We start from the raw sequence: 19,427 nt of genomic DNA, 5'->3' as shown, positions 1-19,427 counted from the left end.
ACATGGCCATGGCAGGATGTGGAGCCATGGGAGCAGCATTTGCAACTACACTTCCTGAAGGAGCTGCAAGGCAAAATAGTCCACGACCTACTGTAGCAGTGCAGGATCCCCCGAGAACAAATGGAGCAAGAGACACAGCAACTCAAGCACGGGTGGACAGAGCACGAAAAAATAGAAGGGACCATCGACATTCCCCAGAAATAGATGAAGAGGATATGTGTGGTTACCGTGCTTTACAAGGAGGGTCAGGAAAACTCGAGTTCCTTCAGGGTTTAAACTACCCGATAATTTCAAAAAATTCGATGGCCTGCAAGATCCCGAGGATTGGCTGGTCGATTATCTCGAGACAGTGAAGCTGATAGGTGGAACCAGAGCAACAGCCATGCAGAGCATTCAAGTACACCTGAGTGGAGCCGCACGATCTTGGATAAAGAAACTTCCTCCAGGTTCCAGCATCACTAAAAGAGTTACGGTCGTGTAGACAAAAGCATGATGAATCAATGAGAAAGTACATCCAGAGGTGGAACATCATTAAAAACTCGGCAGAGAACATATCTGACGAGAGGGCAATAGATGCGTTCGTGGCAGGAATCCGACGAGGAGATTTTGTCGAAGACTTGGGGAGAACAAACCCAAGGACAGTATCAGCATTAATGGAGATAGCAAGCAGATGGGCAGATGGAGAAGATGTTGTTCACAATAAGCGACATAGGTCACCAGAGGAGGACCGCAGTCGAAACTTCCAAAATAGACGACGATTCTCTCGGCAGTTTTCGAGTTATGGCGCTCCTGGCCAAATATCGGTTGGTTTCCGAGGAAATACTGGAGGAAACAGTCGAGATGATTATCAAAGGAGTAACAAGCAGCAAGGCGACAACAGAGATGATTCTCGTAACAATAGACAGAATAATGGACCAAGGTTCCAGAGACCATATGTGTCTCCCGAGGATATGATGAATGGACCGTGTCAAATGCATTTTTATCTTGACAGCAACGGGAAGAGACAATCAGGACATCTGCAGAAGGACTGTCGAAATTTTCAAGCAATGTTGAGATTTGCAGGGCAAGCTAATGCTCAAGCAACGCACAGAAACCCCCAGGGGCCAAGGAGTGAGATCCACCTTCCACCTCCTCCCGCAATTACGGACGAAAATCGGCACCAGCTCAGAATAGCGGCAGCACCACACCCACCTCCATATGTCGATCCTAACTCCAACGGCGTGGTCTCGATGATTCAGAAAGCTAGGCCGTCTAACAAGGCTCAGAAAGTAATCTCACGTCAAGTGTTCATGGCAGAAGATGCCTCCACCAACGATTGAGTACCTAAATTGGTCGGGACAGGACATTGGCTTCACAATAGCGGATCACCCGCAGCAAGTTCCTCGACCAGGGTAGTCAGCACTTATCTTACCAGCGATGATCGCAGGATTCGACGTATCTCGAGTATTCATAGATGGAGACAGCAGTCTAAACCTTATGTATGCAGATACACTAAGGAAGATGAACATATCCCTGGCGAACCTAAAACCAACTGACACACGGTTCCATGGAATCACGCCAGAGAAGCCAAGTTATCCGCTGGGAAAGATCAATCTCGACGTTCAGTTTGGAACCCGAGAAAATTACAGGATAGAAAGGCTGGAGTTCGAAGTTGTGGATTTCCCGTCGCAATATCACGCTTTGTTGGGACGACCAGCATATGCCAGGTTTATGGCAGTACCACACTACACGTACCTGTTGTGGAGGTTACCAGGACCTAAGGGACCAATTACAGTCAAAGGCAGTTTTGCATTAGCTGATAAATGCGACAAGGATTTTCATCGACTGTCAGTAACCTTCGAGATGGGGCCGGGCCGGGTTTCGGGCCAGGCCCGAAAAAGCCCGAACCCGAATTCCCAGGCCCGAGCCCGGCCCGGCCCGACCTTCGGGCTTACAAATCGGGCCCGAACCCCGAACACAGAAAAGCCTGGCCCGTCCCAACAAGCTCGGCCCGAACTAGGCGTGAACCACGTTTTTTGCAAGCCTGAGCCCGGCCCGGCCCGACGTTCGGGCTCAGAAATCAGGCCCGAACCCGCCCCGACATGCAGGCCCGACCCGGCCCGGCCCGAGATTTTCGGGACGGATCGGGCCGGGTCGTCCGGGCCGGGCTGCCCATTGGGCACATCTTGTGATGAGAGTGCAAGATCATTATCACCTTCAGGTGTCTGAGATGCCACTATTCTCTTGCTGCCCTTCGTTGATGAGCGTCCCCTTGTAGTAGTTGTTTCTATGGGAAGCTTGCTTGAAACCTATATTATGTGTCTGTGAGTAACGAACAAAAGGAAAAAATAAAGCATAAACACTCATGTTTGGGACTACAAATCAACTTAATCATGATCTACCATGTAGTTCTTTCAGCGAAAAAGTCTGTTTCGGCACAACTTAGGGCTTGTTTCATTAATAGGGTAGGAAAAATAGAGGGATAGGAAAAAATTATGATTGCTATGGCATGTCTCATTAAATCCTATGGGAATTGTAGGAGTTGTTGTTTGATAGTAGCTAGAAAAAAACAGAGGAACTATCAATAATTACAATATTAGTACTTCAAGTTGGATCTTTAAAATACTAGCAGTTACCCACTCAGCTAGCGTAGAAATGTTTTCAAGAGCTCTCACCTAATGAAAAGTTTCCTAAAGGAATAGGCTAGGACAAGTTGGTAGGAAATGATCCTACAGGCTCTATTCCTACAAATCAAACGGCAGTTTAGGGAACAAAAAACCCATAGGAATAAATCCCTTTAGAATCGTATGTAATTCCTACAAATCAAACAAGCCCCTAATATCAATTCTCAATAGTTTTATCCCTAGTTTTATAGAACACAAAAGGGTACATATAAACGCTGCTCACAGAGATTCCTCTCGCAGCTAAGAAAGGAGGGTATTCCTCTCGATCTATTCACTGAAGCAGACTAAGACGACGCTACTCGTAGAGAAACAAAAAAAAGTACATCAGAATCAGTCAGTAGGTAGGCTGAAACGGTGCCTGCCATAACGAACTAACTACTCGAAGCTTCTATATAAGCGCAGTTGAACAACCAACTAGCTAGTCCATAGCAAATTGGCAAAACAACCGCTAACATCTAGAACAATAGAAAAAACTTGGAGCCAAAAATATAGTATCACCATTGTTGGACTGTCGGTGCGCATAGATCTCCTATCGATGATGGACATGAACTACACTAGCGGGCGTTGCCGGGACAATGGACGGCCACATGTAACAACAGCGCAACAACGATGTGTATGGCGAGAGGGACAGAGAGGTAGGCTAAGGGCGATGGTGGATATAGCCAGAGGGGGGAGACGGAGGCGGAGGCTGATCTAGGGTTCGTTCATCGTTCGATTGGGGGAAAACTCTGTACATTTCGGCTAGGCGCGGGTTATGGTCGCATTGGGTAACAAATCCTAGAATACCCTTGTCCTCAGATACCAAGTTCAGATGTTACATCCGTGGGACTCACGGGTAGAAGGGGCATTTCCTCAGTTTCAAAATTTCTAGCACCCCGCCAATATGAATGCTATATTTGGAGACATTTCATACAGGTGGGTCCGCCTGCACTAGCTGTCTCAATGAGGCAATCTATGGTACAAGTGGGTTACCTCTATGTGGAAGGACCTAGCCCATGAGATGGATGTACATCTTTTAGTTGTGTTTTTTATTCTAAACATAGTCAGGTGAGGCCGAACACGAAGTCTGAATGTCTGATCAACAGATCTGCTTGGAAAAGAAAGCTGCTTTTCGTCGAACGTTTAAAGTGGCCGATCTTGCAGCTTGTCCAGGAGCTTTATTCGAAGTCTCCTGATTCAGGTTTATTATTCGAAGTCTCCTGATTCAGGTTTATTATTCGAAGTCTCCTGATTCAGGTTTATTATTCGAAGTCTCCTGATTCAGGTTTATTATTTCTTGATAGAAGACCCTAAATGGCCCTGCTTTCTTCTGAATGCAACATGTCTGATTAGACCTGACAGAATACCAGTTCAGCCATAAGACGTGAAATGAAACTACAGCACCTGTTAACTGCAACATTACAAGACTACGTCCACGCAGGGACTTCAAGCAACATATCTTCAGTTCAGGTGTCAAACACCAAGTAGTGCAAAATAGTTACAATAGAAGTACCCAAAACAAAATGAAAAGTACTAACACAAGTTTTGCATCCAGATAGAACATGCCACTAACTAAGAAGAGCAATTACTACGGTGGAACAAGAGGAAACTTATTAGCAAACATCATCCTATTCGATTCTTCATCGCCGCACGAGGCACGACCCACATCGGCGTCTGTGTGCTTCCCCATGTCTGCATGTTGTACTTGAAAAACCCTCCCACAGGTTGTCGTACATTAGAAATGTGCAGCCCGATTCAATCTGCTTCTGCACGTCTTCTGAGAGTTATCCGATCATCCGAAATATAGAACCAGCTTGACTTCCCCACCAAATCCAAATCTTCAGATGCTTACTTTTTCATATTCAAGTTTTAAACTTGTTTAAATCTTGGTCAAACCTAGGATTTGACCAAGATTCAACAAATGGGGATAAAAATTCAAAAAAAACAATAAAATGAAAAACCAATGCACATAATCTTCTTATGTCATATAGTAAGCATTCAATTAAGTTGATAAACAAGGTCTAGACATATTCAAACTAGAAAAATCATGTATCTAGCTACCCCTAACCCTAAACTCTTTCTTATGAAGTCAAGCACGAAGAGAAGTGGTTTTTGGTTTCAAACATGGAAATTTCAAAAACCCTCTCAAGATCTTCATTTTGGAGTGACTAAGAAGGATACATGCTTACTTTTTCATATTCATGTTTTAAACTTGTTTAAATGTTGTTCAAACCTCTATGATTTGACCAAGATTCAAATGGGCACAAAATTCAAAAAACACTAAAAAAGCGAAAAACCAAAGCACATATATAGTCTTCGTATGTCATATAGTAAGCAACATTCAAGTTGATAAACATTCTGAACGTGGTCAACTCAAGAATGCAAATGAGAGGTTAGGTAAATTAAGACGCGATGAGGAGTCCAAATGGGCTCAGAGAGCTAAGGTTAAACATATCCAAGAGGGAGGGGATAATACGAAATATTTTCATCTTATATCCAACGGTAAGCATAGAAGGAAGACAATTTTTCAGCTAGAACAAGATGATGGAACTATTGTTGGACAAGATAATCTAAAGGTTTACATTACTGAATATTACAAAAAAAAAATTTGGGCCTCCAATCCCAAATCATTTTTCCATGAGGGAATCAGACAAGGCTGATGTCCCCCAACTTTCTACTGAGGAAACCAATATTCTTTCTGCTGACTTCACCGAGCAAGAGGTGTATGATGCAATTATGCAGATGGAAAAAAATAAAGCACCGGGACCGGATGGTTTCCCGGCTGAATTTTACCAAACATTATGGAATGTGATTAAGGTTGATTTAATGAGAATGTTTGAAGATTTCCAAAATGGTGAATTACCTTTATTCCGTCTTAACTTTGGAACAATTATTCTGTTACCTAAAAAAAGAAAATGCAATACAAATCCAACAATATCGATCTATTTGTCTTCTAAATGTAAGCTTCAAGATATTTACTAAGGTAGGCACAAATCGAGTGTCGGATGTAGCACACAAGGTGGTTAAACCGACACAAACGGCTTTTAAGCCAGGGAGGCATATTTTAGAGGGAGTAGTGATTTTTCATGAAACCATTCATGAGATGCATAGTAATAAGATGGACGGTATTCTTCTTAAGATTGACTTTGAAAAGGCATATGATAGGGTTAATTGGGATTTCTTGCAACAAGCTTTGTGCATGAACGGTTTTGATCCCAAGTGGTGTCAATGGGTCCAAAATTTTGTAAGCCGTGGAAGTGTAGGTGTTAGAGTAAATAATGATGTTGATCATTACTTCCAAACAAAAAAGGGTTTAAGACAAGGGGACCCTTTATCTCCGATTTTGTTTAACATTATCGCTGATATGCTAGCAATTATTATTAATAGAGCCAAAGAGGACGGTCAGGTTGAGGGTATTATTCCTCATCTAGTTGAGGGTGGTGTGTCTCTTTTACAGTATGCGAATGACACTATTATTTTTATGCAACACGATTTAGAAAAAGCTTTAAATATGAAACATATTCTTTATATGTTGAACAACTTTCGGGGCTTAAGATTAACTTTCACAAGAACAAGATCTTTTGTTTTGGTAAAGCTAAAGAGGCCGAGGATCAATACATATTTCTTTTTGGTTGTGAGATCGGTACTTTTCCTTTTAAATACCTTGGTATACCTATTCATTTCGCAAGTTGAGGAATGGTGAATGGAAGCCTATAGATGACATATTTGAGAGGAAATTGAGTAGTTGGATTGGGAAGCTTTTATCTTATGGAGATCGTCTAATTCTAATTAACTCGGTTTTAACAAGCTTGCCCATGTTCATGCTTTCATTTTTTGAGATTCCAGTGGGAGTACGGAAGAGGTTAGACTACTATAGATCGCGTTTCTTTTGGCAAAGCGATGGTTATAAGAGAAACTATAGGTTATCTAGGTGAAATATTATTTGTTGCCCAAAGAACCAGGGGGCTTGGCATTGAAGTTTTAGAGATAAAAAAATAAATGCTTAATTACTAAGTGGCTATTTGAACTTTTAAATGGCGACGGGGTATGGCAAGATTTACTTCGTAACAAATATCTTCAGGCTAAAACTTTATCGCAAGTGACAGTGAGGCCGCATGATTCTCCTTTTTGGAAAGGATTGATGAAAGTGAAAGATGATTTTTTCAAGCGGGGTTATTTTAATATTGGAAATGGTAAAAATACTAGTTTTTGGGAAGATAAGTGGTTGGGGGATGTCCCTTTGTCGCAGCAATACCCGTCCCTTTTCAGTATTGTTGAAAGAAAACAAGTTTCGGTCGCTGATGTTTTAGAAAATAGGCCTATTCATGTTACGTTTCGGAGAACTCTAACGCCCAACAAGTGGGCACTTTGGTTAGAGCTAGTTGAACGTCTTATGTACATTCAGTTGACAAATGAAGATGACTCTTTTGTTTGGAGCCTTACCAATTTGGGTTCCTTTACTGTAAAATCTTTTTATCTTGACTTACTAGATGATAAGACCAAGTACTTGAGAAAATATATTTGGAAAATAAAAATACCCTTGAAGATCAAGATCTTTATGTGGTTTCTTCACCGTAAAGCTATTATAACCAAAGACAATCTTGCAAAAAGGAATTGGCAAGGTTGCAAAAATGTGTTTTCTGTGATAAAGATGAATCTATTAAACATTTGTTTCTTGAATGCCCTTTAGCTAAGATTGTGTGGCGCATCATATATATGACTTTCAGTTTATCCCCGCCAGCTAATATCACTAATATTTTTGGTAATTGGTTGAGCGGCATTGCTAAGAATGATGTTCGACAGATTCGTGTGGGCGTTTGCGCTATTATTTGGGCAATCTGGAATGTGCGCAATGAAGTGGTCTTTTAACAAACCAAAACCTCCACCTTTCTTGCAGGTCATCCCTATGACTATCCATTGGATCCGTACGTGGTCTTATCTCCAGTCCGAGGAACAACGGGATGCCATGGAGTCTAGGTGCAAGCGACTGGAGATGGTCGCACAGGATTTCTACAGCCGATGTGACTGACGGCTTGACCGTAGAATCACTTTTTGATGTATTTTTGGCATCTACTACTTTGCATTTTCGGATGGTTGATCTTTGTATCGTCTTTAGTTGATTCGAGCGTAGTTAACTTTGCCATGCTATGCTCCTGTCACGATTTTCTTCAGTAATTGCATGTTCATTTGTCATTATGACGTGATTTTCTGCACAACATCTAAAAATAGAAGAGATTGCATATCTTTGCATTAATTTGTCACTAGTGGCAAGTTGAGAGGTAACCTTAGTCAACTTCTTGACTTAGCTAAGGGTTTAAACGCGAGAAAAGTAGCATATTTCACAGCCATCAGGGTCCCCTCTGAAAAGCTCACGAATGAGTGGTGCATGTTATTTGTTTTCCCGGTAGGCACTGGTTACATATACCAAAAGAAATCATTTGAGGCTCTAGCATATCCTTCAGTTTCCTTTTGTTGTGTCAAACAAATATTTTATAACCTAGATTGTGTTTCAATTTTGCAGGCAATGTTGGATTAGAGTCTATATAAAAACATCAGAGCTTACCCTTTTATCTCAATTATTGTCATCTTATATTTTCACCGTTACAGGTATAGAAACACGGATTCATGCCGCAGAAGGATCAACAACTTGGTCGATTTTCTTCTGTAGATTCACAGAATCTGATGCGATAGCGTGAATTTTCCGTTCTCTTACCTTGCTATATTTTGTTTCACATTTCACATATCTTGGATAGTCTAATATATGTTTTCATTCCTTATACGAATACAGAGTAAATTCAAATCCATGAATTGTTAGATATACACATATATACATGTACGAATTCTAGTCTTCCATATGTGTTCTTCTTTCTACTATTTAGTTCATGCTTTAGAAAAGTATGGCAACAACTATCTAATCTTCCATATGTGTTCTTCTTTCTACTATTCAGTTCATGCTTTAGCAAAGTATGACAGCAACTATCGAATGACTGCTTTGTTGCTTATCTAGAAATAGCCTACTCTTACTTGCTATATTTCCTTTCACTTTTAACATTTCACATTTCTTGGATAGTCTAACATATGTTTTCCCTTCCTTTCTCTGAATACAGAGTAAATTGGAATCTTTGAGTTGTTAGATGTACCCACATATACATGTACAAGTTCTATTATTCCATCTATGTTCTTGTTTCTGTTATTCAATCATGCTTGACAAAAACAATCAAATCATTGGTTTGTTGGTTATCCAGTAATAACCTAATTCTTGAAGATAAGGCAATGTTTTCCAATTGGCTGGTTTGCCTGAAAGTACTATGTTTCAGTGTATGTGCCTTCTAGTAGCTCAACGTGTTAATTTCTACACCATATGTGTCCTTGCTCTGCTCCAGTATCCCCCATACTTTGAAAAATAAAAAAGATAATTTTAAAAAGGTTAAAAAGTTGAACTTTTCTTAAATCAAAGATGATTAGATATTTTACTTGTATAGAAACATTTCCCTACGGAATTACTTTCATTGTATCCTGGATAAAAAAAAAAACTTGAAACACCCCATGACCAGGTATTATTTACTTTATACTATTTGCCATAAAAAATTGCCCTGAAGACCATGAGAATCATTTCTTTTCCAAACATTTTTTTACGAGTACGAACTTAATCATCCTTGGTTTCCAGGAAGTTTAAGTTTTTGGCTTTTTTTAAATTACTACAATTTTGGGGGTGTATGGGGGTGTGTAGCACCCGAGAGCTAAAAGTCCGCGTTAGCACTTAATAGGTATATTTAACATGCTAATATTTACTTCTGGGTGCATGAATGTACTACGATGGATTGGCCGGGAGCAACAAATAGGTTTTGTATTGAATTAGAGATAATTAGCACCATTTCCTCATAGTTCTTTGTGTAATTCATCTTACCTAGCTATATGCTATTTCAAAATATTCCACATTGCTTCCGACAAGTAGATGGTGAAGTGTGGTGCCATTCTTTTGCCACCTTCCGACTACTCTATATGGGTTTGAGCACATCCCAATTTATATACTCCCTCCTTCACAGTTTATTAGGCGCGCGCGTACCCCTAGGTCATCAATTTAATCTATATAATTTAAATTATATAATACAAAAATTATATCATTAGAAAATAGAACATCTGAGCTTTCCAATGATATAATTTTTATAACATGTAACTAATGCTAAATTGATCAAATTTGCGACCTAGGGGTACGCGCATGCCTTATAAATTTGCGACCTAGGAGTACCATGTTAATTACTTAAACATACGTGGATGGTTAATTGTATCCTAATTAAAATATCCCAATTCAAATAGGTGGTTTCCTTTGTTGTTAGACCCATTGCAGGTTTTTTTTTTTAAACAGGGGAAGGGACCCGAAGGTCCCAGAACTGGCATTAATAAACAAAAATTTTACAGTACTGCAGGAAAGACCAGAAAGAAAAGGAAATTACAACCATGTCCTTCCGATTTGCACAAAGGACCCTAGAAGAAAAATCAAAACGCCATCGGGTCCTCATGCCCATCCCGACCTCGCCGGCGATGCAATTGCCACCATCGCCAGCCGCGTCCTTGCCGACAAATGGCAAGGTGAAGAGGGCCTCCCGCCGGAGGTTGTAGGAGGGGGCGAGGAATAGATCCGGCGAAGCCTGAAGAAGCCGGAGAAGCAGCCGCGCCACCCATGAAGCAGGCTGGATAGGATATTGGAGATCACCACGAATCCAGCCGCTGGAGAGGTCGTCGCAGTAGTAGAAGAAGAGGTGAGGTCGCCCATGCCAGTCAGAGATGGAGCGAAGAAGAGCAGCTCCAGGATGCCCCTCCGTCGATCTGCCAAGAACAGCACCGACAAAGATTTCATCTTCGTTGCCGCCTCCATGGTGGCGATGAAGAAGAAGATCTAGGCCAGATCTGTCCAGATCGAAGGAGAAGCCGACGAGCTTTATTGTTGGGGGTGAGGAAGCGCCGCCGCCTTCCGCATCTGGCTCCTCCCATCGGAGCGCCGCGGACAGCAGCCACACCACCACCAGCCACCGGGAGCAGCTCGAACTCCGGCGTGGCCAAGCCCCCAAGGGCATATCGCCAGTCTCCACAGGGGTAACACTAAGAAAAACAGAAGATCTAGACCTAAATCTACACCTAGCTACTCCGGCGCCCTTCCCTGACCAGCTCCGGCCGGCTATTCCGGCGGAGGAGGCCCTGGAGCGGCCCGGCCACCGACGGCCGACTCTCAAACCCTGTAGCCGATGGAGAGAGGAGGAGGGGGGAAAATTATTCTGCCTGTTTAGGTACCAAAAAACAAAAGCCATTGCAGGTTAACTATTTGTTGGTGCCAACCAATTATAAAGTTTGGTACGACTTTATGTTCTTTCAGAGTCTGTACATAATTTTCAGAGTCTGTTTCTTCACAAAACAAAACAAAAAGAAACTGGCAACCTAGGGGTATTGTGCGTATTTGAAATGCTTATTTGGTGATCTTCACTGAAATATGTCCGTTGGTAACGATGAGTAAAATAATAAAATGGTTCTCGATCTGGTACATTGTTAATACACTTGTTCACGAAACACTCAAATTCAAAAAAGGGGGGAGCACTCGAAAATGCTGAAATTAATTGATAAAATATGATAACTTTGGCTCTTATTATCAGTTGCACCCAATGTCACTTTCATTACAATTATTTTCTAAAGATATACTTGTGCGTTCCCGCAGCAAGGCGCCAGGTATGATCTAGCAGTAATAGTACCGGGTGCATCATCTTGTATTGTCATCAAGCCTGGCTTGCGGGAGCATCGATAGTCTTATTATTATTGTCCTCAATGTCCTTGATGAGTTCAGAAACGTTCCCTTTGGCAAACCCGCCACATCCACCTCTCTGGTATTCCTGCTGGTTCTCGTCCTTGACCATGCACCCGATTCTTTGGATAAACTCTAACAGTAAGGTTGGCCTGTATATATATATATATATATATATATATATATATATATATATATAAGAGGGAGAAGACGAGATTTAATCTTGAAAGAGTTTTGGTTAGGAATTCAGAGGATTTGGTGAGCATGAAAAATGAACGCACCTGTCTCCCGCCGGTTTGGTGAAGACTTGGAGCACAACTCCGTCCTCATACCCTCTGTCCACCCGCACGCCCAGCTCTTGGCACTCCTTGATCTGTTCTTCCGACAAAGACGTCCCCGGCGCGCTGCCTTACACCGTCATAGTAGCTGGCCGGCGGCGGCGGCAGGAGCTCAAACCCGCCCATGGAGGACCGAGCTCGGATTTTCCTGAGCGCGCCAAGGATGTCGTGGCTGGTCATTGCCAGGTGCTGTATGCCCGGGCCACCGTGGTGGTCCAGGAACGTCTCGACATGGCTCCGCAGCTTGGTGCCGAACACCGGCTCCAAGATACTGAGCAGCACGTTCTCTGAGTTGTTGGCGATCACCACGCCGTTCACCCCGCTCTCTTCCGGGCACACGTCGTCCGCGGTGAACTCCCAGAATTTGTGGAACCCGGTGAAGCCGGCAACATTGGCGGCGACGGGTGCCAGCTCCGGGATATTAACGTCGACGTGGTCAAACCGGGTGAGCCCAAAGTCCGGCGCCCGCCGGCGCTCGCCACGTCCCGGAACCCCGGCAGGAAGGACACGTCGGTGCCGTCCGGGTAGCTCACGAAGCGGAGAACGCTGTCCCCGGCCAGCTCCACCTCCGCGAAGCCAAACCCGTGGCCGAGATCAGTCGGGGCGCAGGCTGGCCGCGCTCCGGCGTCCACGCTCGCGACGAAGGCCTCGGCCGCGTCGCCGACGCGCGGACGGCCACGGCACGCACGGCCAGGCCGCCGTGGGTGCCCGTGAAGCGCCGCGCGGCGTCCGCCGAGAAGGACGGCAGGGACGCGGTGGTCGCCGAGTCGGCGACGTGCGGCGCGTACGGCGCGGTGAAGAGGAACGAGAGAGAGCCCGAGCGTGCGCGTAGTAGGCGTGAGGCGTGCGCAGTGTTCCCCGTGGAGAGGTCGGACTGCGCGGCGAGTGGCACGCCGAGCCCGAAGGAGAACCGTGCGGCGGCCGAGGCGGCATCGGCGCACCAAAACTCGACGTGGTGGAAATCCATCACGTGGAAGCGATCGGTGGCTTTCTCCACCTTCCCACCAATGGAGGCGGCGGCGGCAGTGGCATGGGGGGCCATTGGGTACACTGTGGTCAGTTTTTGGTGAGTTGGGAGGGGTCGACGGCGCAGCGCAACCAGGGGGCGTCGTGAATGGACATTGGTGTTGGCGAGGTGGGCATGGAAAGGCGAGGAAACTAGAGCTTGGGCATTCATCATGCTTGTTCGCTGCTGCTTTTTGAACCTTGCTTGTTTGCTGTACTTGTGATTGTGATAGTGGCTCAGCTGGATGCAACCGCTTATAAAGGCAAAACCTAGTCTCAGTTTAGGAAAGCCAGCTCAGGTGGTGGTATTTATTTGCCTCTTCCTGGATCTTAGCCGAGCCACACGAGTACACCGGTAATAAATGATCCAAGGATCTTCTCCGGTTATGGGCCAGCCACACTAGTAAATGACAGAATCGTTTATGATATTTTTTTTGCCTCTTGCTGGATAATAGCCGAGCCACACCAGTACACCACTAATAAATGATCCAAGGATCCTCTCCGGCTATGGGCTAGCCACACTAGTAAATGATAGAATCATTTGTGATATTTATTTTCCTCTTGCTAATAATGGTCGAGTCACACCAGTAAACCACTAATAAATGACTTAATGATCTTCTCCGGCTATGGGCCAGCCACATTAATAAATAACCCAACGTTGGTGGTATTTATTTCCCTCTTGCTGGATCATAGCCGAGCCACACCAATATACCCGTAATAAATGGCCCAAGGATCTTCTCCGGCTATGGGCCAGCCACACTAGTAAATGACAGAATCATTTGTGATATTTATTTCCCTCTTGCTGGATCATAGCCGAGCCACACCAGTACACCACTAATAAATGGCCCAAGGATCTTCTTCGGCTATGGGCCAGCCACACTAGTAATGACAGAATCATTTGTGATATTTATTTCCCTCTTGCTGATAATAGCCGAGCCACACCAGTACACCACTAATAAATGACTCAAGGATCTTCTCCGGCTATGGGCCAGCCACATTAATAAATAACCCAACGTTGGTGGCATTTATTTTCCTCCTGCTGGATCATAGCCGAGCCACACCAGTACACCACTAATAAATGACCCAACGATCTTCTCCAGATATGAGCGTAAATGACCTAAAGATCTTCTCCAGCTATGGACCAGCCACACCACTAGTAAATGACCCAACGTTTTTCTCCAGGTATGGGCCTTCGGCTCCTCCCTCGGCGGAGGAAAAGAGCGGTTCGCGTGAGGGGAGTGATGCGGTTGCCAAAAGTGGCATCGACCGCTGGAATTTTGCCTTGGGCCTTAGCCCATGTCCCAATACAAATTCTGAAATTCTCTTCGCCCATGTGGGAATGGCAAGGGGTGGCTGGGAGAGAGTTGGAGTGGTATATAAGGTGGGTTGTTCTAGTTACACCTGGGCATTCCTCGGTGACATAGGCATCCCTAATGGGCCTACCAAAGATGGTACCCGGGGTTTTATTGAAGGCCCACGAGTCGAAGATTATGAAGTTTGGAAGCCCAGATTAGTACAAAGGAAAGTTAGAGTTGTATTAGGAAATATAGACTTGTAATTTTACGGGACGGGTTAGAAACTCTCCCGGACTCTGTAACTTGTGTATTACGAATCCCTCGGCTCCGCCTCCTATATAAGGGGAGTCGAGGGACAAAAAGAGGATCAATTCATTGTTTCACGCAACCCTAGTTTTCATAATCGTCGAGTACTTTTCGGCTGAAACCTTCGAGATCTACTTGCCCTCTACTTCCGACTAAAATCCTAGTCTACAATACGTAGGCATTGATAAGTTAATCCCTTGTCAATTGGCGCCGTCTGTGGGAATTAGAGGCGACAAGGAGCTGATCTCGATGGCACGTTCAAGATCGTCGACTTCGTCAACTGCAAGCAACGCGATGGACAGAGGTAAATAGATCGAAACTGGTCTAGTCGATTTTGTTCCTCACCCGCCCTCCCGTTTGGATGCATATGCGTATCTGGAGGAGCCCATGGAGATGACGTTTGGAAAGTTCCACTTCCGCATCGAGAAGAAAGGATCATATCGTCTCGAAATTCCGATCTCGTCGGGATTATCAGCGGTCGATCCTGATCTTTCGGATTCAACATCGTCAACCGAGTCAGGCGACGAGGAGATTTCGTCGGCACGCTTCATCAGCACTAGGGCAAATGAAAAACTCGCCAAGATCTACAGCGACATGTCTTTCGAGTCATCTGCGGACTCCTATATAAGCGATGACTCGAGCAACATCGACAACTTCAACTTCATCGACAATCCACTATTGTTGGAGAGGTCTTCACCAATCTCTATGATGGTGTCACCAAACTCGACAAAGTTCAGAATCCAAAATATCATCAGATCTATGAAATTGGAGAACCAAGCCGATCAGAGTCGGAGACATCAGAGGCTTTCGACGATGCGGGAAACCCATATGTTGATCCCGCTGATCTCAGACGAGGTTTAGGCACTAAGTATGTTGGGCCTACACCGCGTCTAAGGGTTCAACTCCCACAAGAAGCATGGGACAGAGCCGCAAGAGCCATGGATGGTACAGAACCAATGACCACAACTGCTACGGCTGAAGAATTGCAAGCTTACCAATACAGACTCGCTCGTGTTGGTAGAGAGTTAGAAAAACAGACAGCTGCACTGAATAGAAGAAGGGAGGTAGCTTCCGCCTCAAGCAGGCGAAGGGCGGATTTAAGCAGACAATCAGGAACTTCTGGAGATAGTCACAGAGAAGCTCGAAACAGAGCAAGATCTCGGCTGCAAAACATACCTGAGGCAGACAGCGAGAACTTAGTTCAAAACCTCGACATGTATTTTATGTCAATCGACACGAGGGGGAATGATGGCGTGTAACTCACACGTTCGTTGGGAACCCCAAGAGGAAGGTATGATGCGCACAGCAGCAAGTTTTCCCTCAGAAAGAAACCAAGGTTTATCGAACCAGGAGGAGCCAAGAAGCACGTTGAAGGTTGATGGCGGCGGGATGTAGTGCGGCGCAACACCAGGGATTCCGGCGCCAACGTGGAACCTGCACAACACAACCAAAGTACTTTGTCCCAACAAAACATTGAGGTTGTCAATCTCACCGGCTTGCTGTAACAAAGGATTAACCGTATTGTGTGGAAGATGATTGTTTGCAGAAAACAGTAGAACAATATTGCAGTAGATTGTATTTCAGTAAAGAGAATTGGACCGGGGTCCACAGTTCACTAGAGGTGTCTCTCCCATAAGACAAACAGCATGTTGGGTGAACAAATTACAGTTGGGCAATTGACAAATAAAGAGAGCATGACCATGCACATACATATCATGATGAGTATAGTGAGATTTAATTGGGCATTACGACAAAGTACATAGACCGCCATCCAACTGCATCTATGCCTAAAAAGTCCACCTTCAGGTTATCATCCGAACCCCTTCCAGTATTAAGTTGCAAAGCAACAGACAATTGCATTAAGTATGGTGCGTAATATAATCAACAACTACATCCTTAGACATAGCATCAATGTTTTATCCCTAGTGGCAACAGCACAACACAACCTTAGAACTTTTACATCCGTCCCTGTGTCAATGCAGCATGAACCCACTATCGAGCATAAATACTCCCTCTTGGAGTTACAAGCATCTACTTGGCCAGAGCATCTACTAATAACGGAGAGCATGCAAGATCATAAACAACACATAGATATAACTTTGATAATCAACATAACAAGTATTCTCTATTCATCGGATCCCAACAAACGCAACATATAGAATTACAGATAGATGATCTTGATCATGTTAGGCAGCTCACAAGATCCGACAATGGTAGCACAATGGGGAGAAGACAACCATCTAGCTACTGCTATGGACCCATAGTCCAGGGGTAGACTACTCACACATCACACCGGAGGCGACCATGGCGGCGTAGAGTCCTCCGGGAGATGATTCCCCTCTCCGGCAGGGTGCCGGAGGCGATCTCCTGGATCCCCCGAGATGGGATCGGCGTTGGCGGCGTCTCTGGAAGGTTTTCCGTATCGTGGCTCTCGATGCGGGGGTTTCGTCAGGGAGGCTTTAAGTAGGCGGACGGGCAAGTCAGGAGGGGGCACGGGGGCCCCACACCATAGGCCGGCGCGGCCAAGGGGGGGGCCGCGCCGCCCTAGGGTTTGGGCACCCCGTGGCCCCACTTCGTTTCGTCTTCGGACTTCTGGAAGCTTCGTGGCAAAATAGGCCCCTGGGCGTTGATTTCGTCCAATTCCGAGAATATTTCCTTACTAGGATTTCTGAAACCAAAAACAGCAGAAACAAAGAATCGGTACTGCGGCATCTTGTTAATAGGTTAGTTCCAGAAAATGCACGAATATGACATAAAGTGTGCATAAAACATGTAGATAACATCAATAATGTGGCATGGAACATAAGAAATTATCGATACGTCGGAGACGTATCAGCATCCCCAAGCTTAGTTCTGCTCGTCCCGAGCAGGTAAAACGATAACACATATAATTTCTGGAGTGACATGCCATCATAACCTTGATCATACTATTTGTAAAGCATATGTAGTGAATGCAGCGATCAAAACAATGTATATGACATGAGTAAACAAGTGAATCATATAGCAAAGACTTTTCATGAATAGCACTTCAAGACAAGCATCAATAAGTCTTGCATAAGAGTTAACTCATAAAGCAATAATTCAAAGTAAAGGCATTGAAGCAACACAAAAGAAGATTAAGTTTCAGCGGTTGCTTTCAACTTGTAACATGTATATCTCATGGATATTGTCAACATAGAGTAATATAATAAGTGCAATAAGCAAGTATGTAGGAATCAATGCACAGTTCACACAAGTGTTTGCTTCTTGAGGTGGAGAGAAATAGGTGAACTGACTCAACATTGAAAGTAAAAGAATGGTCCTCCATAGAGGAAAAGCATCGATTGCTATATTTGTGCTAGAGCTTTGATTTTGAAAACATGAAACAATTTTGTCAACGGTAGTAATAAAGCATATGTATCATGTAAATTATATCTTACAAGTTGCAAGCCTCATGCATAGTGTACTAATAGTGCCCGCACCTTGTCCTAATTAGCTTGGACTACCGGATCATCACAATGCACATGTTTTAACCAAGTGTCACAAAGGGGTACCTCTATGCCGCTTTGTACAAAGGTCTAAGGAGAAAGCTCGCATTGGATTTCTCGCTATTGATTATTCTTCAACTTAGACATCCATACCGGGACAACATAGACAACAGATAATGGACTCCTCTTTTATGCATAAGCATGTAACAACAATTAATAATTTTCTCATTTGAGATTGAGGATATATGTCCAAAATGAAACTTCCACCATGGATCATGGCTTTAGTTAGCGGCCCAATGTTCTTCTCTAACAATATGCATGCTTAACCATAAGGTGGTAGATCTCTCTTACTTCAGACAAGACGGACATGCATAGCAACTCACATGAAATTCAACAATGAATAGTTGATGGCGTCCCCAGTGAACATGGTTATCGCACAACAAGCAACTTAATAAGAGATAAAGTGCATAATTACATATTCAATACCACAATAGTTTTTAAGCTATTTGTCCCATGAGCTATATATTGCAAAGGTGAATGATGGAATTTTAAAGGTAGCACTCAAGCAATTTACTTTGGAATGGCGGAAAATACCATGTAGTAGGTAGGTATGGTGGACACAAATGGCATAGTGGTTGGCTCAAGTATTTTGGATGCATGAGAAGTAATCCCTCTCGATACAAGGTTTAGGCTAGCAAGGCTTATTTGAAACAAACACAAGGATGAACCGGTGCAGCAAAACTCACATAAAATACATATTGAAAACATTATAAGACTCTACACCGTCTTCCTTGTTGTTCAAACTCAATACTAGAAATTATCTAGACCTTAGAGAAACCAAATATGCAAACCAAATTTTAGCATGCTCTATGTATTTCTTCATTAATAGGTGCAAAGCATATGATGCAAGAGCTTAATCATGAGCACAACAATTGCCAAGTATCACATTACCCAAGACATTTATAGCAATTACTACATGTATCATTTTCCAATTCCAACCATATAACAATTTAACGAAGGAGAAACTTCACCATGAATACTATGAGTAGAAACCAAGGACATACTTGTCCATATGCTACAGCGGAGCGTGTCTCTCTCCCATAAAGTGAATGCTAGGATCCATTTTATTCAAACAAAACAAAAAACAAAAACAAACCGACGCTCCAAGAAAAGCACATAAGATGTGATGGAATAAAAATATAGTTTCAGGGGACGAACCTGATAATGTTGTCGATGAAGAAGGGGATGCCTTGGGCATCCCCAAGCTTAGACACTTGAGTCTTCTTAATATATGCAGGGGTGAACCACCGGGGCATCCCCAAGCTTAGAGCTTTCACTCTCCTTGATCATGTTGCATCATACTCCTCTCTTGATCCTTGAAAACTTCCTCCACACCAAACTCGAAACAACTTATTAGAGGGTTTGTGCACAATAAAAATTAACATATTCAGAGGTGACACAATCATTCTTAACACTTCTGGACATTGCATAATGCTACTGGACATTAGTGGATCAAAGAAATTCATCCAACATAGCAAAAGAGGCAATGCGAAATAAAAGGCAGAATCTGTCAAAACAGAACA

At 43.8% G+C, this 19,427-nt stretch overlaps 1 pseudogene; it reads right to left on the bottom strand.

Moving 5' to 3' along the window:
• Positions 1–11,277: 11,277 nt before the first annotated feature.
• Positions 11,278–13,044, bottom strand: LOC127329692 (4-hydroxyphenylpyruvate dioxygenase-like; annotated as a pseudogene).
• Between the last annotated feature and the right edge of the window lie 6,383 nt (positions 13,045–19,427).

Source organism: Lolium perenne, chromosome 2 (genome assembly GCF_019359855.2).
Source record: "Lolium perenne isolate Kyuss_39 chromosome 2, Kyuss_2.0, whole genome shotgun sequence".
In the NCBI taxonomy this organism is placed as follows: Eukaryota; Viridiplantae; Streptophyta; class Magnoliopsida; order Poales; family Poaceae; genus Lolium; species Lolium perenne.
Note: the sequence above shows the minus strand (reverse complement) of the source record. Positions and strands in the feature narration are given on the sequence as shown.